Source organism: Urocampus carinirostris, chromosome 13, assembly GCF_059441175.1.
Source record: "Urocampus carinirostris isolate Australia breed hairy pipefish chromosome 13, RoL_Ucar_1.0, whole genome shotgun sequence".
Lineage (NCBI taxonomy): Eukaryota > Metazoa > Chordata > Actinopteri > Syngnathiformes > Syngnathidae > Urocampus > Urocampus carinirostris.
The window spans coordinates 37,426,557-37,447,797 of NC_142361.1; positions in this window are offsets into that span (position 1 = coordinate 37,426,557).

Consider the following 21,241-nt stretch of genomic DNA (forward strand, 5'->3'; position numbering starts at 1 on the left):
AAATGATACAGGAAGCGGAAAAAAGGAGGGAACAAAAAGGACGATTCCCCTCATTGGAGTCGATTTATTTTCTTAATCACGAAGCAGCAAAAGGACAAGGATCGATAAACACCAATATAGAACTCATTATGACCTGATTATTATTTAATAACGTTTAATGAGCTGTCCAATCGGAGAGTCTTGGTTTTTCTCTTAAATGGCTCTTCAACAGTAAACAGACTTTTTTTTTGGTCTTTTTTCGCCGGGGTCATAAATCTTGACGTTAGTGCTTTTCGAATATCTAGGTCAGTGTGAAAGAAACGAAGGCAAGGCAAGCTTATTTGTATAGTACAATTCATACACAAGGCAATTCAAAGTGCTTTACACAAATGGCAGACAGGTTAAAAACACACAATAAAAGACATTGAAAATTTAAAATGTGGTTTTTAAAATGCATTCAAACCACAGATAAAACATCATAAAATCAATGAATTCAAATAAGGTAAAAGAGAAGAGGGCAGATAGAACCCTTTCAGTTTTATGCACAGTTGAACAGAACTGTTTTCAGCCTGGACTTAAACACTGTCTGACGTCATCAGGAAGACTATTCCAGAGTTTAGCTGCATGGAACTGAAACGCAGCTTCACCCTGTTTAGTCCTGGCTCTGAGCACCAGCAGAAGGCCTGTCCCTGAGGTTCTCAGGGTTCGAGATGGTTCATATGGGACCGACATGTCACAGATGTACTTTGGTGCTAGACCATGAAGAGACTTATACACCAGCAGAGCTGTTTTAAAGTCTATTCTCTAAGCGACAGGAAGCCAGTGCAAAAACCTGAGCACAGGACTAATATGGTCGTACTTCCTGGTTCTAGTCGGGACCCGAGCAGCAGCGTTCTTGATGTCCTGCAGCTGTCTTACAGCTCGTTTAGAAAGGCCATGGGCACCAGCAGAAGGCCTGTCCCTGAGGTTCTCAGGGTTCGAGATGGTTCATATGGGACCGACATGTCACAGATGTACTTTGGTGCTAGACCATGAAGAAACTTATACACCAGCAAAGCTGTTTTAAAGTCTATTCTCTAAGCGACAGGAAGCCAGTGCAAAGACCTGAGCACAGGACTAATATGGTCGTACTTCCTGGTTCTAGTCAGGACCCGAGCAGCAGCGTTCTGGATGTTCTGCAGCTGTCTTACAGCTCGTTTGGAAAGTCCATGGGCACCTGCAGAAGGCCTGTCCCTGAGGTTCTCAGGGTCCGAAATGGTTCATATGGGACCTACATGTCACAGATGTACTTTGGTGCTAGACCATGAAGAGACTTATACAAAAGCAGAGCTGTTTTAAAGTCTGTTCTCTGAGCGACAGGAAGCCGGTGCAGAGACCTGAGCACAGGACTAATATGGTCGTACTTCCTGGTTCTAGTCAGGACCCGAGCAGCAGCGTTCTGGATGTCATGCAGCTGTCTTACAGCTCGTTTAGAAAGGCCATGGGCACCAGCAGAAGGCCTGTCCCTGAGGTTCTCAGGGTCCGAGATGGTTCATATGGGACCAACATGTCAGAGATGTACTTTAGTGCTAGACCATGAAGAGACTTATACAAGAGCAGAGCTGTTTTAAAGTCTGTTCTCTGAGCGACAGGAAGCCGGTGCAGAGACCTGAGCACAGGACTAATATGGTCGTACTTCCTGGTTCTAGTCAGGACCCGAGCAGCAGCGTTCTGTATGTCCTGCAGCTGTCTTACAGCTCGTTTAGAAAGTCCATGGGCACCAGCAGAAGGCCTGTCCCTGAGGTTCTCAGGGTCTGAGATGGTTCATATGGGACCAACATGTCACACATGTACTTTGGTGCTAGACCATGAAGATACTTATACACCAGCAAAGCTGTTTTAAAGTTTATTCTCTGAGTGACAGAAAGCCAGTGCAGAGACCTGAGCACAGGACTAATATGGTCGTACTTCCTGCTTCTAGTCAGGACCCGAGCAGCAGTGTTCTGGATGTCCTGCAGCTGTCTTACAGCTCGTTTAGAAAGTCCATGGGCACCAGCAGAAGGCCTGTCCCTGAGGTTCTCAGGGTCCGAGATGGTTCATATGGGACCGACATGTCACACATGTACTTTGGTGCTAGACCATGAAGAGACTTATACACCAGCAAAGCTGTTTTAAAGTTTATTCTCTGAGCGACAGGAAGCCAGTGCAGAGACCTGAGCACAGGACTAATATGGTCGTACGTCCTGGTTCTAGTCAGGACCCGAGCAGCAGCGTTCTGGATGTTCTACAGCTATCTTACAGCGCGTTTAGAAAGGCCATGGGCACCAGCAGAAGGCCTGTCCCTGAGGTTCTCAGGGTCCGAGATGGTTCATATGGGACCGACATGTCACAGATGTACTTTGGTGCTAGACCATGAAGATACTTATACACCAGCAAAGCTGTTTTAAAGTTTATTCTCTGAGTGACAGAAAGCCAGTGCAGAGACCTGAGCACGGGACTAATATGGTCGTACTTCCTACTTCTAGTCAGGACCCGAGCAGCAGCGTTCGGGATGTTCTGCAGCTGTCTTACAGCTCGTTTAGAAAGTCCATGGGCACCAGCAGAAGGCCTGTCCCTGAGGTTCTCAGGGTCCGAAATGGTTCATATGGGACCGACATGTCACAGATGTACTTTGGTGCTAGACCATGAAGAGACTTATACACCAGCAGAGCTGTTTTAAAGTCTTTTCTCTAAGCGACAGGAAGCCAGTGCAGAGACCTGAGCACAGGACTAATATGGTCGTACTTCCTGGTTCTAGTCAGGACCCGAGCAGCAGCGTTCTGGATGTCCTGCAGCTGTCTTACAGCTCGTTTAGAAAGTCCATGGGCACCCGCAGAAGGCCTGTCCCTGAGGTTCTCAGGGTCCGAGATGGTTCACTTGGGGCCAACATGTCACAAATGTACTTTGGTGCTAGACCATGAAGAGACTTGTACAAGAGCAAAGCTGTTTTAAAGTCTGTTCTCTGAGCGACAGGAAGCCGGTGCAGAGACCTGAGCACAGGACTAATATGGTCGTACTTCCTGGTTCTAGTCAGGACCCAAGCAGTAGCGTCCTAGATGTTCTTCAGCTGTGTTACAGCTCGTTTAGAAAGTCCAGTCAGAAGGCCCTTACTGTAGTCTAACCTGCTAGGGATAAATGCTTGGATAAGTTTCTCTAAGTCTGGTTTAGACAGTAATCCTTTGATTCTGGCAATGTTTTTGAGATGGTAAAATAATGATGATGTTATGGATTTAATGTGGCTGTTAAAGTTTTGGTCTGAGTCCATTAGAGATTTCTAACCTGATTTTTAGCTTTTAAACTAAGTGATTCCAGATGACTGATGACACTTTCTCTGGGTTTTTGTGGGCCAAAGACAATGACTTCAGTCTTGTCTGAGTTTAGTTGGAGAGAGTTGTTTTGCATCCACACAGTGATCTGTTGGAGGCAGTGACAGAGTGAGTTCACAGGCCCATGTTCTCCTGCTGTCAGCGAGATGTGAATCTGAGTGTCATCTGCATGGTTATGGTAGGACACGTTATTACTGTGTATTAACTGGCCCAGGGGCAGCATGTAAAAATTGAACAAGAGGGGTCCCAGGATGGACCCCTGGGGGACCCCACAGGTCACTGCCAATTGGGCTGACACATAGTCTTCGATCTGAACAAAATACTTCCTGTCCTCGAGGTAAGCCTGGTGTCATGTCCTGCACGGTTGTCATGGCGCCCAGCTGGCCCCGCCCCTTGACACCGGCTGAGACGCATTGGACTGATTGCTCTTGGAGTACATAAGCCCTCCCTTTGGAACTGCCTGCGGCCAGATCATTGTTTGACCCTCGTTGAAACCCTGTTCATGCCCGTTTGATCTGAGTAATGCCTAGTTTGTAATTTTGATTGCCTTTGAACCTGTTTTGTTTTGTTTTTGGTCCGTTTGTGTGTTGGACAACTTTTCTTTCCTAATTAAAGGGACGGATCATCTACGCATATGAGTTCCGACTTCCTGCTTTCTGACAACTGGAACCATTTCAGGGCAGGACCAGAGATGCCTACCCAGTCCTCTAACCTCTGCAACAAGATCACATGATCGACTGTGTCAAATGCAGCACTCAGATCCAGCAGGACTAAAACTGAGACTTTCCCTGCATCAGTGTTCAGACGGATGTCGTTTGTCAGCGAAGACTGAAGAAACGAAAATGCCCGCGGAGACTTATTCTAGATCGATCCGTTTTAGTACATTAAAACCCCGGAATACGACCGAGAGAACGTGAAATTGCCATATAGCGGGGGATACAAACCTATGCTAATTAGCTCCAACTTACGGTAACCCAGATCAGAATAGTATATAGTACGCACTACTAATGTAGTGGCATAGAAAACACATAAGAGGAGTTATCTTATTCTCTGGTGCCTCGTGTACATTACAAAGTCATAGAGAGAAGACACGACCAAGTAGTGTGATTACTTATAAATATAAGAATATATATATATACATATTTTAATGGGTAACTGCTTTGATTTTTTTCTGATAGTGTCAATTGTTTTATAATTATAGCGCGGATACAAGTGACTAAGCTTTTGTGTCTTTCCAGTGCCTCACACACATTGAAGAGATTAAGAGGGGAAACGACCAAGTTGTGCTACTACTCCTATCAAACATGAAAATGTATTCTAATGAGGAACAGAAATTCTTCGAATTTTCTGTTGTGTCGGCTGAAGGAATAAATCTGCGTGACTAATTATTGTTTATTTTTTTAAGTTTTGTCACGAAGCGGAACGGGACCGTCCTGAAACGGGTCGGGAAGCAGGAAGTTAGAACTCGTTTGCGTAGACGATGTGTCACTTTAATTAAGAAAGAAAAATTGTCCGACACACAAACGGACCAAAAACAACACAAAGCAGGCTCAAATGCAGGCAAAACTACAGACTAGGCATTTAACGGGATTAAACAGAACTTGCAGGAATCTCTCAGAATGTTGCACCGAAGTCCAACAAGCACAACAAGAATAAACAGGTATCAAACAGGCATGAACAGGTTTTCAACAAGGGTAAACAATGATCTGGCAAAGGGCAGTTCCAAAAGGCAGGGTTAAGTACCCATGGGAGTAATCAGGAAAATGCAGGTCAGCCGGTGTCAAGGGGCGGGGCCAGCTGGGCGCCATGACAACCGTGCAGGACATGACAAGTTTTTTTTCTAAGTGGCTGATAACTGTCACTGTCGCTGTCACTGTGCCTGCCAACAGGTAAGTACTAATAACTATTGTACCTCCCTGACATAATTACATGTGTAAGTATTACTTGGTATATTACTAGTTGGATCCGGCCATCTGTGTCTGTCCCTCACCCTCTCATTCACACCCCTCCGGAGAAAAAAAAGCCTATGCAACAAGGACAGTACAAACAGGGTTGGGTAGGGTTACTTTAACTTGATTACTTTCAATTACTTTTGGATTACTCCAATACCAAATATGTTAATAAAAGACAAAAAAAACTAAATATGAATAAAATGACTAAATTTTGTGCCGGCTTGGGAAGTAACGGAATACATGGACTGGCAAAAATGATGTTGGCAAGCTGTTTGGATTTATTTTCATTTTGTTTCTGTGGCATTTTATGTTAGTTTTGCCGGAGATCAAAGAGATCAAAGCCAGGAGAGAAAGCTTACCACGTGTTGTGAGTCATCATTTTATTCATATTTACTTTCTTTTGTCTTTTATTAGCATATTTGGTATTGGAGTAATCCAAAAGTAATTTAAACTCATCAAGTTAAAGTAACCCTACCCAACCCTGAGTACAAACATCTTCTTTGTGCCTTTATCTCTTTGTTTTCTTTGTCCTCACTGTAAAATGTGGACCTGGAGTGCCACGTCCAATTTCGTTGTCACAATATATTCAACCCATGTTGTAACAATGACAATAAAGGTATATTCTATTCTATTCTATTCTACATGTATTAATCGACAAAGAGTGGCCACACCTGATTTCGATTCAGCCCCAGCCACGTCTGTAAAATCCAATTTTTTCTCTCATTGATTTTCACTCATAATGATACGTTGCATTTTCTCGTTCCTGTATGAAAAATGTGCACACTTGTTCTCTTGGTCCAGTTGCTCACCGGCCCTGCATTCCGATTTTAAGGCAAGACCGAATTTCTCCTCCGAGACCCTGGATTTTACCATTCAGCTCAGGTCCGGGGAGAGATCTTATTGTTACGGTGATCACGGCAACGTTTGACTGAAGATGACAACAGATCGTGTTTATGACTTCCCTTATGACTCATTTCTGTGTATCTCCAGTGCCTCGTGTACATTACCAAGAGCTAAGGAGGGGGGACGATCAAGTCTACCTGCTCTCCAACTAGTTGGGCTACTCTCTGGTGCTTAACGCACATCATGAAGGGGACATGACCGAGTTGTGCTACTCTCCGATGCCTTGTGCACATTATGAAGAGGTACAAAGGAGACAAAACCAAATTGTGCAACTTTCCAGTGACTTTGGCACATTAAGGAGAGGTAAAGAGGAGACACAACTGAGTTGTGCTTCTCACCACCTACTTGTGCTACTTACTGGTGCCCGACGCACATAATGAACAGGTAGAGAGGAGACACAACCAAGTAGTTCTACACTCTATTGCATTGTGCACATTATGAAGCGGTACAAAGGAGACAAAACCAAATTGTGCTACTTTCCAATGACTTGTGCACATTAAGGAGAAGTAAAGAGGAGACACAACTGAGTTGTGCTTCTCACCACCTACTTGTGCTACTTACTGGTGCCCGACGCACATAATGAACAGGTAGAGAGGAGACACAACCAAGTAGTTCTACACTCTATTGCATTGTGCACATTATGAAGAGGTACAAAGGAGACAAAACCAAAGTGTGCTACTTTCCAATGACTTGTGCACATTAAGGAGAAGTAAAGAGGAAACGCAACTGAGTAGTTCTTCTCACCACCTAGTTATGCTACTTACTGGTGCCTGATGCACATAATGAACAGGTAGAGAGGAGACACAAACAAGTAGTTCTACACTCTATTGCATTGTGCACATTATGAAGAGGTACAAAGGAGACAAAACCAAAGTGTGCTACTTTCCAGTGACTTGTGCACATTAAGGAGAGGTAAAGAGGAGACACAACTGAGTTGTGCTTCTCACCACCTATTTGTGCTACTTACTGGTGCCCGACGCACATAATGAACAGGTAGAGAGGAGACACAACCAAGTAGTTCTACACTCTATTGCATTGTGCACATTATGAAGAGGTACAACAGAGACAAAACCAAATTGTGCTACTTTCCAATGACTTGTGCACATTAAGGAGAAGTAAAGAGGAGACACAACTGAGGTGTGCTTCTCACCACCTAGTTGTGCTACTTACTGGTGCCCGACGCACATAATGAACAGGTAGAGAGGAGACACAACCAAGTAGTTCTACACTCTATTGCATTGTGCACATTATGAAGAGGTACAACAGAGACAAAACCAAATTGTGCTACTTTCCAATGACTTGTGCACATTAAGGAGAAGTAAAGAGGAGACACAACTGAGTAGTTCTTCTCACCACCTAGTTGTGCTACTTACTGGTGCCCGACGCACATAATGAACAGGTAGAGAGGAGACACAACCAAGTAGTTCTACACTCTATTGCATTGTGCACATTATGAAGAGGTACAAAGGAGACAAAACCAAATTGTGCAACTTTCCAATGACCTGTGCACATTAAGGAGAGGTAAAGAGGAGACACAACTGAGGTGTGCTTCTCACCACCTACTTGTGCTACTTACTGGTGCCCGACACACATAATGAAAAGGTTGAGAGGAGACACAACCAAGTAGTTTTACTCTCCAGTGCCTTGTACACATTATAAAGAGCTAGACAGGAATCACGTTCATGTAGTGAATCTCCTAGTTTTGCAACTTTCCGGTGCTCTATGCATATAATGAAGAAGTAAACAGGAGACATGACCAAGTTGTGCTACTCTCCAGTGCCTCGTGCACATTCTAAAGAAGTAAAGAGGAGACATGATCAAGTAGTTCTTATCTTTGGTGTCTTGTGCATATTATAAGGAGGTACAAGGAAGACAGAACCAAGTTTACTACTTTCCAATGACTTCCAATGAAGAGGTACAGAGGAGACATAACCATGTAGTTCTAATCTCTGGTGCCTTGTGCACGTTATGGAGAGGTAAAGATACCATGTTGTGCTACACTCCAGTGACCTGTGCACATTATGAAGAGGTAGGGAGGAGACAAAACCAAATTGTGCTACTTTCCAGTGACTTGGAACATTAAGAAGAGGTAAAGAGGAGACAAGTTTTTCCTTGCCCTCATGTAGGTTTTAGATCAGGGGATGCTGTCATAAAAGTCTGTAGTTTGCAATAGTCTGTGGTCTGTGCATCCCTTTGAGACTCCTTGATTTAACAGGCTACGTAGCTAGCTTTTTACATGTTTTGCAGGCTATCTAGCTCACATTTTAGCTTTGCTAATTATCATCATTAATCAGATTTTAGCCTCCTTTCTAGCTAGCTTTTTTCTTTTAGCTTTCTATCTGGCTATTTAGTTGGTGTTTACTCTTTTTGCTATCTATCTAGCTTAATTTTAGTTTATAACCCGTGTACTGTGAGTTTCAACCCAACACTTGTAACAAAAACCTGTATACAAAAAAAGACACAGAGAATTGTGTATGGTTTACTTGCAAGGGAAGCGAACGGAAAACTGCTTTTGGTTACAGTTCCTCCAACTCACTCCAAAGCAGTGTTCCCTCACCTTGCTTTTTATTCAGAAAAGGAACGCCCTGGTTACAATGTCATTTCAACACTAAGGGTTAGGGGTTGGTTAAAGGTTGAATTTTTCCATTGAAACCAGTTCTTGCACAACAACTTGTTATTTGAAATGTGATTGATTTACTCTCTTCATGCTATACTTCAGGAAAAGATCCTTGGTCTTCGGGTCAAATCTGTAACTGATTCACACCATTTATTCTCTCTTGCCAGGGTGTAGTGGAAGACTTTTGCTGAGAGAATATTCTATTTTGTAAGCACAATATCTCACAAGCAAACATATCTATCTATCTACCTTGGTCATATCCCTCAAGAGGGGTGACCGACAGCAAGACAAACACACACAATAACAAAGAAAATAAAAGGGAAAAAAATAGCAAAAAAACACACACAAACATTTTTGGACCATGGCCAACCCAATTGCCCAAACACCCAAACAAGTTAGGCACCAAAGTTGGTCATGCTTTTGTCCCTCCAGATGAAACGGGACACAAGAAAGCGGCCATGTTACTCAGGTCAGGGTGACACAACACACTCTTTTGTTCAACAGCAGGGCCCGACAGCTTTCACTGGTTTACCCCTGCCGCATCATACGGGTGCCCAAACATATAACACACATAAATTATAGTAAAGGTGAATAACTTATGTACATTATTCCAACATTTACCTTTCCAGGATCAACAGTAACTCCCACCGGTCGCAGGACCCGTAACTGTCGAGCTACCTTATTAGCTATTTAGCAGGCCATCTAGCTTGGTTGCTAGTTTAGAAATTTATATCAAATTCGGTGCCCTTAATTAGTAACAAAAAGCGTCACTCTGCTTGGTAAAAGCTTGGAGACCGCTGCTCTAACTCCCCTCAACTTGAGGACCAGGGTTGGGTAGGGTTACTTTAACTTGATTACTTTCAATGACTTTTGGATAACTCCAATACCAAATATGCTAATAAAAGACAAAAGAAACTAAATAGGAATAAAATGACTCAATTTTGTGCAGGCTTGGGGAGTAACGGAATACATGGAACGGCAAAATTGATGTTTGGATTGATTTTCATTTTGTTTCTGTCGCATTTGATGTTAGTTTTGCCGGAGATCAAAGCGATCAAAGCCAGGAGAGAAAGCTTACCACGTGTTGTGAGTCATCATTTTATTCACATTTAGTTTCTTTTGTCTTTTATTAACATAAAAGTTTTGTACAGTTATATCTGCTTACCTACATTGTATGCGATGGGTATGTTATAATGGCACTCTCATTATTGTTCGGTCCACAGTTAGAAATGCTTGGCAAGTTGTCTTGTTTCATGTTTTGTTCCGTTAGAGCTGGTCAGTGTTGGAACATTGTGTAGTGGTGATATCCACATGTGAGTATGTCACTTACAAGCTTCATGTTTTGTTCAGTTAGATTCAGATGGTCTCTAGACATGTCCTGTGATGTCTTTCTTTCATCTTTTGTTCAGTGTAAGCAAGTCTCTGTTCTAGCTTATTCTCCGCCTACTTTCTTTTCATTTTTTGTGCAGTTATCGCTGTTTACCTACGTTATATGTGATGGTCACATTATAATAGCACTTTGGTTGTTGTTCTGTCCACAGTTAGAAATTTTTGTTAAGTTTTCTCGTTTTTGTGTTTTGTTCTGTTAGAGCTGGACCAGAATATAGTGGCTCTATCCTCGTGTGAGAATGTTTCCTGCAACTTTCATGTTTTGTTCAGTTAGATTTAGACGTTTTCAAACATGTCCTGTGATGTCATTCTTTCATCTTTTGTCTTCGTTTTCCAGCCTATCCTCCGTCTTTCATGTTTTGTTCTGTTAGAGCTGGCCGGTGTTGGTCCAGAATGTAGTGGCTCTATCCTCATGTGAGAATGTTTCCTGCAACTTTCATGTTTTGTTCAGTTAGATTTAGACGTCTTCAAACATGTCCTGTGATGTCATTCTTTCATCTTTTGTCTTCGTTTTCCAGCCTATCCTCTGTCTTTCATGTTTTGTTCTGTTATATCCAGTTACAGTTTCAACATTATGCAGCAGGAGGGATGCAAAGTCGAGCCCGTCGAAGTCAAATTGTTGTCTTCGATTTCTGAAAATCCGATAAACTTCAATGTTCTGTTTCTCTATACCAGGGGTGTCAAACTCATTATAACTCGGGGGCCACACGATAGAACAAACATTCTCTCGGGGGCTGGACGAGTAGATTCAAGAGAGATAAAGAAATAAGAGAAAGAGGGAGGGAAAAGGAGAGAGGGCGGGACAAAGAAAGAAAAAGAGAGAGAGGGAGAGAGCATGAGAAACAAAAGATAAAAAATCATGAGAGAGGGGGAAAAGAAAGGGAGAGGAAGAAAGAAATCCAAAGAGAAATAGAAAAACAGAAGGAGAGAAAAGAGAAAAGAAAACGCAAAGGGTATAAAGAAAGAGAAAGAGAGAAGAGAATAAAGGAAAAAAGGAAGTAAGAGCAAAAGAGGTTAAAAGACACAGAAAGAGAAAGAGACAAAGAGCAACAAAGGAAGAGAAAACGAGAGACACAGAAAGTGAAAGAGACAGAGACAGAGTGGGAGAAAAGGGGTGGAAAAGAGAAGAAAGAAAGAAAGAAAGAAGAAAAGAAAGAAAGACATAGAGAAAGAAGGAAAGGAAGAAAGACAGAAACAAAGAAAGATAGAAAGACAGAAACAAAAAAAGAAAGAAAGAAAGCAAGAAGGAAAGAAAGAACGACAAAAACAAAGAAAGGCAGAAAGACAGAAACAAAAAAGAGAAAGAAAGAAAGAAAGAAAGAAAGAAAAGAGAGCGATAGAAATAAATACAAGTACAGTGTCTTTGTTCGAGGCACCTGGCTTTGGCAACATCAAGTTGACATATTTCAACCTGCAGCTTGTTTTTCTCTTGCGCTTCTCTGAGTGTTGTCTCGCGGGCCGGATTCAATCCCTTAGTGGGCCTGATCTGGCCCGCGGGCCGCCTGTTTGACACCTGTGCTCTATACCGTCTTCGACACCGATTCCTTTTCTGTCAACGAGTATTGTTTATTCATTTTGTGTCTACGGGAGTCGACGACCCCGATTTCCAATTTTCTGCATTTTCCGAACTCGGTTTCATCGGCGACGTAAATAAACGACCTAATCCTCCGTCCCGCCAAAAGTGTCGAGAGGCAAAAGAGCTCATTTTCTTTGCACATCTGTCTCCCACAGGCTGGATGTGACCTGAATTTAGCAGGCAGCCAAAAAACTCTTTGACATCTTCCATTAGTATTCGCCGTGCGTCCCGTGACCCAAAAAGCAGAGACGAGCATTTACGGCTCTTGTTAAATTCCAATAAAACTCTTTGAACTTGGAGACAATCAAACGAATATTCAAAGTGTTTTCGTAACGCTTGAATTCAGAACTGTGTGGAAAAAAAACGCGAGTGAAGGAAAGTTCAAAGATTATTCTCGAGATTTTCTTTCACAGTGAGCTTGAGTTAGAGCCTGAGTGAGTATTGGAAGTGAATACCTGTCAATCAAATTACAAAAGGAAATTATGGTTATTGTCATGAACCAGAACAGGATCGGGACCCAAACGCGTGATGTTACTCACACAAGCCTTTTATTTTACACTAAATGGGGAGTCATGCACGTGAGGAAGCAGTCTGTCGTGAAATGATAGGAAGCCAGAGGCGGACGAGATCGATACCATTGCCCGAGTTGATATCGGACAGATGGGGTCGATACCGGACAGGACGGGACAGACAGGATAGATAATGAAACAGGATATTGAAAAAAACAGGACAAACTAGACAGGAACGAAAACTGGAGAGAAAAATAAACGGGACAAAAATCGACGGGAACGAAACTGGATACCGGACAAAATAAACGGTAAAAATACCGGACAGGAAATACCAACAGGAAGCAAGACGGGAACGAGAACTGGAGAAAATAATGTACAGGACAAAAATGGACGGGAATTAAACTGAAACCCGATATTAAACAGGACAGGAATAGGACGGCAACAAGGGCAGGGAATACTAACAGGAAACAGGACTGAGTCAAAACCCACGTCTTGCGGGGCAGAGGTTCGTTGACGGACTGACAAAGGAAAAAGGAGAGCACTGAGCCTAAATAGACGGAAAGCCAATCTGTCAATGGGCCGCAGCTGGCGCCAAACGGGCAGGGCCAATTGGGCGCCATGGCAACCGTGACAGTTATAAGTGCATATAACCTTTGCTAAGTGAAAATGATCTTTGTTTAAAAGGTTCCTACAGGTGCTTGATATCCCTAAAAATCCTCCAATTTTAATCATGTTTGAAAAGGTTTGAAAAGCACTTGAATTGTGGGTGAAGTGCTTGTAAATGCTTGAAATTGTTGCAATCTTTCTCTAGGTCTGATTTGATAGACCACGCACTAAATGACAAAAAAAGTCTGCTTAAAAATGACGCCGACACTGCTCACTTGTCGATTAGCTTTTCTGTAACAATTTACAAGAAATGCTGCGTCAATCAATTGTTTGTTTTTACTTCTTTTAATGGTACTGGAGAAATTAGATCATTGGCTTTGAAAGTCCTTGAATAGTACTTGAATTTTGTAATGAAAAGGTGTACAAAACCTGTAATTTATTAAACCTCGTTTTTTGGGGGCCATTCGACAAGTTAAAGATTTCAACACCCTCTATTTTCTTTCAGTTATTTGATAAAGTTGGCAAAGAAATAAACGAGAATTTTGGGAAGGAAATGATTGGATACAGCAGGCCAACGTCCTCCAGGGGGCGCCAATGGACAGAAGGACCCCTCCACTGTTGATCATTAACCGCACATTTTTCTCATTTTGAGGTTTTTGAGTTTTTCCTTGCCCTCATGTAGGTTTTAGATCAGGTAATAGTGTCATTGATTTGACTTTAATCAAGAGAGGGGTATTTGAGAACTGTGCCTATAGCAGAAGCTGTTGGCTCATTGCCTGCCTTTTTGCCGGCTGTGATTTTTTTCTTTTTTGTGTTAGTTGTTTTTCACTTTCTTCAATGAACAGAGAATTTTCTGTTAATTATGTTTTCCCCCGGTAGACTCTCGTCAGTCAGCTTGTGTGTCTGCGATTGGGTCCGCCACCCTGAAACCAAACGGGAATTTTTCACTTTTCAAGTTTTAGTCACGCGGTGTCGATAGCTATACTTTATTCCTTGTAAGTTGTAGGTCTTCATTTTGCAAAACTGGAAAGTATTATAAGAAATGTAGCAAGGATTACAATTGTCATGTGACTCAGCTGTGCCCGCTCATTTGGCGCCAACTGCTGCGGGTTTTGATTGGCTCCCTGTCAGTATTTGAACCCAGTCCTGTCAGTCCCCTTTTGTCAGTCCGTCTCCGAACCTCAGTGAAGACTAGGCAAGCCTTTTTCGACCCTGACTCCCACCTGTCGCGTTTTTTGCTCCCGTCTGTCCCCGACTTTGACCCGTTTTGTTCCCGACCACGTCTGCTCTCCCGTTCCCGGCTTATGACCTCTATTTGTCCCCGACCACGTCTGCTCTCCCGTTCCCAGCTTATGACCTCTATTTGTCCCCTACTACGTCTACTCTCCCGTTCTGGCTTACGACTTGCTTCCGACCCCGACCACGCCTTGCTCCTCCACCCGTTTTTCTGTCCCTGACGCCGCTATCCTTCGCGATGGAAGATCCACTTCCGCGTTCAGAGCACCATCCGAGTACGAGAGCGACTTTCTTCCCGCGTCCAGTGAACACTGGATCGTGGGCGCAGCCCTTCCTCTTTCTTTCAATAGAACTTGTAGCAAACACTACGCGATTGGGTCCTGTTTCCGTTCTGGTCCTGACATGGTCATTTTAGAATTTTTTTGGTTAGTAGTGTGCCGCAAAATTTTTCCAATGTAAATAAACCTGCCCCGGCTCAAAAAAGGTTGAAAAACACTGGCTTAAGGGGCCGCAATCGCCATGGAGGTAAACGTTACGCAACTGGGTCTTGTTTCCGTTCTGGTCCTGACCAAAATGGCCTCTTCCACAGTAAACGTTTAGACATTTTTGTTAAAAGATCATTTTCTAAGGATCTCTTTTGCAAATCCGTATGAAAATACATTAGAAAACCAACAAAACAAATAACAGTCTGCTCATTTTCCTCAGCAGCTGCTACGAACATCTGCTGAAACAGCAAAAACAGCATTTTAATGAGTGGACCTCGGGAAAAAGTCGGCCTTTAAAACATACACATTCAAAATGATTAGTCGACCTTTTTACGTCTTCTTCTTGTGTTTTTTTTCTACTCTATTTGTTCTACTTTGACTTCCTTTTTCCTACTTTTCCTGCTTGTTTACGTCTTTTACTTATACTGTCATGATTACAGATTAGTATCACCAGCCGCTGCTGGCTACCTGATTGGTTCCCTGTCCCTTTTTAAGCCCAGTCCTTTCACACTCCGGTGGTCAGTCCGTCAGCGAACCTCTGTTGTGACAAGGCAAGCATTTTGACCCTGACTCCTACCTGATATCCCCGTTTGTCTCCAGCTACGACCTATTTTTGATCCTGACCACATCTGCTCTCCCGTCCCGGCTTACAACCCGTTTTTGATCCCGACTACGTTTTTGCACTCCTGTCCCGGCTATCGACCTGTTTTTCCGTCCTTGACACCGCCATCTCCCGCTACGGAAGATCCACTTCCGTATTCAGATCACAATCCGATTGCGAGAGCGACTTACTTCCCGGGTCCAGCGAGCACCGTATCCTGGGCCCTTCCTCTCTCTATCTCAATAAACTTGTGAGAAACGTTACGCAATTGGGTCCTGTTTCCGTTCTGGTTGTGACACGTACTTCAATTTGTGTTTATTCAATTTCTTTTTCTTGTTCTGCTACTATTTATGTTATTTCTTTTACTTCTTTTTTGAACTTGTACTTTTTCTTTATATTTATTTACTTCTACTACTTCGATTTCTTCTACTGGTTCAATTTTCGACTTATTTTTACGCTACTATTCCTTTTCTCTACAGCTTTTTCAACCTTATTCAATTGTTACTCCTTTTTGAACGTCTACTTATTTTTCTCACACATCTTTTTCTACTTCTTCTACTTTGTACCATTCTTACTTGTTCAAATGTTACTTTTTATTTTTGTGTTTCGAATTCATTTTGCATTTTTTTCTATTTTTCTCTTTTTTTTATCCACTTCTCCTTGAAATTGTACTTCTATTTAGTTTTATACTCCTTTATTTACGAATAATATTCATTTTTTTACTCCTTTTGGTTATTTTCCTACCTCTTCTACTTTATTTTGTTCTACCTGATTTTGTACTTCTTCTACTTTTAGACCAGAACGGAGACGGGACCCACTTGCGTTGCGTTTCTCACAAGTTTTATTGGAAGAAAGAGAAAGGGTTGCACCCACGATCTGGTGATTGATGGACGCGGGACTCTGATTGTGCTCCGAACGCGGAAGTGGATCTTCCGTGGCGAGCGATGGCGGTGTCTGGAACCAGAAAACGGGTCAGTAGCCGGGACAGGAGAGCAGAAACGTGGTCGGGGTCAGAAGCGAGTCGTAAGCCAAGACGGGAAAGCAGACGTGTTCGGGATCAAACAACGGGTTGGAAGTCGGGACGGGAGAGCAGACGTGGTCGGGATCAAAACAGGTCGTAGCCAGAGACAAACGGGAGCAAAAACGGGACAGGCGGGAGTCAGGGTCTAAAAAAAGCTTGCCTTGTACAAACAGAGGTTCGCAGACGGACTGACAACAGGAGATTGACAGGACTGGGTTTAAATAGGGACAGGGAGCCAATCAGATCCCGGAACGATTGACGCCAAATGAGCAGGCACAGGTGAGTCACATTGGTAATCATGACACCTTCATTATCTGCTTTCGACAATGAAGCATATTTCCAATTTAAAGATGAAAAAATATTTTGGGTATTTTTCAAATTTTCTCTAACCCCCAAAAAATAGAGATAGTAAAGTAAGAAAACTACTATAAAATGAGCAAAAATGAATCGTTATATAATTCTGTCATGAACAAAAAGAGGTCGAAAGCCGGGACGGGAGAGCAGACGTGGTCAGGATGAGAAACGGGACAGACGGGAGCAAAAAACAGGTGGGAGTCAGGGTCGAAAAAGGCTTGCCTCGTGTTAACTGAAGTTCAACTTCTCTCTTTTCTTTTCTACTTCTCTTTGTACATTTTTACTTTTACTCCTTCTTTTTCATCATTTGTTTCTTCTTTTTAACTTCTTTTTCATTTCTTCCAATTGTTCCTATACAATTACTTGTTCTACCTCTATGTCTTCTTCTTTTGCTTCTTATTATTTTGTACTACTCCTGCTTCTTTTTCATCCTCCGATCTATTTTGTAATCTTATGTTTCTTCAAGTTCTTTTTTTTTTTTACTTCTTTTTCTGCGCATCATGCTCTTAAACTAAAGCATTTCAAAATATTTTCCCGAATAAAATGTCAATTTTTTTCTCCATCACAATATGTTTACACTAAAAGTAATGTATGATTTATCGGAATGAACACTGAATATAGGTTACAAGGCTCTCTGATGACTTTATAGCGATCCAGATGTTCAACATCTGGCATCAGTTGGTCTTTGGAGTCTTCTATTTTGAAGCGCCGTTTACGAACGCATAAAGAGCGCCATCTACTGGTCAAAATCGGGATAGGTGGAGCGGAGGGAATTTTTAGTAAGGCAATTCTTTTTTTCAAACACTTGGTGGCAATGCGCTTCAATTCATCCATTACAATCATATATTTATATCTAATAATAACTCAAAAAGCGGGCGCTTCCTTTTGTATTCTGGCCTAAATGGCAGAGAAACAGTGTGTTCATATCTAGGGCAACTCGTATGAACCAATTTTAGGGCAGCTGCACACATTTGTGCATCTGCTTCTGAAACCACTGTTTTTTTTATAGTGAAGTGAACCCTCGTTTAATGCGGGGGTTACATTCCAGTGTTCCCTCTAAGCTGTGCGCGTGCGCAATAGCGCACTGCTCGCACATTCTCAGCGCACAAGAAAATCGAGCCAGCGCACAAAAATCAGGGCTCAAAATGACTTTAAGAAGCGACTTAAGTCAAAGTTACAGTGCAAGAAGGTAAAAATACACGGGTTCCCCTGACGTTGTGTCCTAAATGCGGTATTTTGAAGTCGAGTCGAAGGAGAACGAAGTTGAGTGAAGTTAGTAGAGTTTGTCAGGGAACCGGCTTCTTCGGCTCGGCTCACGAAAAGGAACCGGCTCTTTCGGGTCCTCAACGGCTCTTCGGGTTGTTTTTGCTTCTTTAGTCCCAACATGACCAAATATTATGTAATATTATGCACAAAATGACTTAAAGGAAGGGGGGAATAGAACAAAAAAGAAAAAAAATACCAAAATGAAAAAGTAGGGAAAAGCTGAGAAAAAAAAAACAAAAGGAAAAATTTTGAAAAAGCCAGAAAAAAAGAAAAGAAAGAAATGTAGGAAAAAAGTAAATAGAGAACAAAAAGAAAAAAGTAACAGCACGGAAAAAATAAACGCAATGAGATTTTTTTTAAAGGAATTTTTTAAAAAGTAGAAAAAAAACACGGAAAAAAGAAGAAAAATTTGTGCTGCATTCAAACAATTTTCAATGATATCAAGTGAATCTTGTTGCCAACGTTGTACTTCCACTAAAAAATGTGATTAAGTACAGTTCTGTATCTTACAACCGACTCAATAAGCCCTAAAAAATGTTAATATTATGCGACAAAAGATATCAGGAAAAAAAAGAAATGGAAATCTTGTGAACGAATTGTTGTAAAAAACAAATGACGTTTGTAGGCCGTACAAGCTTTGCAATAGTACATGAGTCAATTCATTCAAAAGAGAAAAATCATTTTGCATTTCCGGAAACTCAGCAAAATATAACTTGATGTCAAGTTTTGGACATGTTTGATAATTAGTTATCTTGCCACACTTGGGTTTATGGTTGCTCACTGTTGTTTCAAGCGCTGCTCACTGACTTTGTGTGAACGCTCAAACCCGTGGAAAATGACAGGGAACATTGGTGATAGGTGAAAACTGTGAAGTAGAATCCTGTTTTTTTACCATACTTCATACAATTCTTTCCCCCTCGGCTCTATAATTTGTTCGACAAAGAAAAGTACTATATAATAATATGTAAAGGTTTTATTTTTGTTTTAGTGAAGTGGACCCAAGCGCAGACACACGAGGTGAGTGAGTTATTTGAAGGCAAATGAGAAAAATAGTAACAAAAACACAGTTTGGAAATCACTCACTGCTGGCCAAGTTTAGGAAGTTGTCACAGACCAGAAACGGACACAGGACCCAATAACGCTCATTTTCTCAGTTTTTATTAATAAAGAGGGAGAGCAGGGCTCGCTTCCACGATCCGATGGCTGACGGACAAGAGAAGCGGGCGATGCAGAAGTGGAACTTCCGTGTCGGACGAGGAGGATCGGAGACAGGCAGGAATTGCAAGTTGTTGGCCGGGACTGGGGAGCAAAGGCGGTGTCAAGTTCGGAAACGAGGTCGGTAACAGGAGGCAGGCAGGTAACGTGGCAAAACCGGTCAAGTAACAGGCAGGCAGAACGGGGCGAAGTCAGGTCCGGAAACAGGTTGGCAACAAAGGTCGGGCAGAGAAAAGCAGGGCAGGAACAGACAGAGTCGGACAAAAAGGCTTACTGAGCTGGTGGCAACAGTTCGCATAACGATCTGACGGCTTCCTTTTGGAAGCCGGGGGTTTAAAAAGAGAGCATCGGCCAATTAGCTGTCCGGGCTTTTGGCGCCAATTAAACCGTCGCAGGTGCGCTCAATTGGCAATCATGACTGAAGTCCTGAATAGATTGACAAGTAAACACAAGCAGGAGATCAAGAACATTAACGGCAGGAGACGATCTGACAGCTTTTGCTGTCTGCACAGTCCTCTAATACTGGGTTTCTGATTGGAATTTATCTGGGGAGTAAATGAGTAACAAAATACACTATCTGCAAAACATTCACAGCTAGCAAAATTCAGGATGTCCAGGATAGATCAAAAGATTACTTGGGCAGGAGGTCAAGTAAATAGAGGCCAAACAACAATCCGACATATTTTGCTTTTGGCACAGTCCTTTTGTACTGGGTTCCTGATTAGAGTCAGGTGTGGGGAGAACAAAAAAATCACAGTCCAGAAAATACTCACTGGCAGTATACTTGAGCAGGAGATTGAGAACATCAAGGGCCAAAAATGATCCGACAGTGTTTCTCCAATGACTGGCTTTGTGATTACAGTCAGGTGCAGAAGGAAAAAAAGAACGTAACAAAAAACACGACTGGAAAAATTTAGGAAGTCCAGAAAAAGTCGACAAGTAAAATCAAGCAGTAGCTCAGGAACAGAAAGGCATAGAACAATCCTACAGCTATTGCTGTTGGCACAGTCCTTGAATATTGATTTTCTGATTAGTCAAGTGCAGGGAAAATAAGAAAAACAACAAAACAGTCTGGAAAAAAGTTTTTAAAGTCCAAAATAGACTAGGAGATCAGGTCAAATCAAGTCCCTTAATCAAGTCCCAAGGCCCTTAATCACAAAAATGTCTCAAATGACTGAACAAGATTAGAATGACACCATTGCCTGATCTTAAACTAACATGCGGGCAAGGAAAAACTCAAAACCTCAGCGTGAGGAAAAAAGAAACCTTGAGAAGGGGCCTCACAAGTGGTAATCCCCCTTCCAGGATGACCAGGGTGGAATAGAATTAGCATTGGGTAACAGTTCACAAACATAGTAAACCGCAACGACGCAGATTCCCATCTCTGCCGGCTGGTCGATGCAGGCGTTGACATGCTTCAGGTCCAGAAGCTGGTCCGCTGACTCATCTCGAATCATCCTTCTCCTTCGTATCACCACCAGCCAGACAGTCGGACAATACAAAATATGAGGAGGGCATCAATCATAAGCTATTGAATAGAAATGGGTCATAAGTCTAGATTTAAATCAGGAACATCAAGCCAAACAACAATTCCACGGCTTTTGCTGGGGGCACAGTCCTTTAATACTGGGTTTTGGATCAGAGATGGTGTTATGATTACTGATGCGAGGCACCTGTGCCCGCTCCTTTGGCGCCAACTGCCTCGGACGCTGATTGGCTACCTGTCACTTTTTATACCCCCGTCTTCCTGTTACCGGTTGTCAGTCCGTCTGCAAACCTCAGCTTACGCAAGGCAAGCTCACTTCTGTTTTGGCTCCCGTCTGTTTCCCGGTTTCGACCCATTTTCTGATCTCGACCAAATTTTTTGCTCTCCTGTCTCAGCTACTGACCTCTTTTTTACCCGCTCCCGACACTGCCATCGCTCGCCACGGAAGTACCACTTCCGCGTTCGAGCAACCTGCTCCCCGCGACCAGCGATCACCGGAACATGTGTGCAATCCTTTCCCTTCTTCTAGAAAAAACTGAGAGAAACGTACGCAAGTGGGTCCTGTCTCTGTTCTGGTCTCGACAGATAGGTTCAGGATCGTCCAATTCATCTCCTTTTTTCACCCTCTGGAGTACGGTGGTGTGCTGGATCTCGACATTTTTTGACAAATAACTACTGTACTGTCAAATAATGATTCTAATC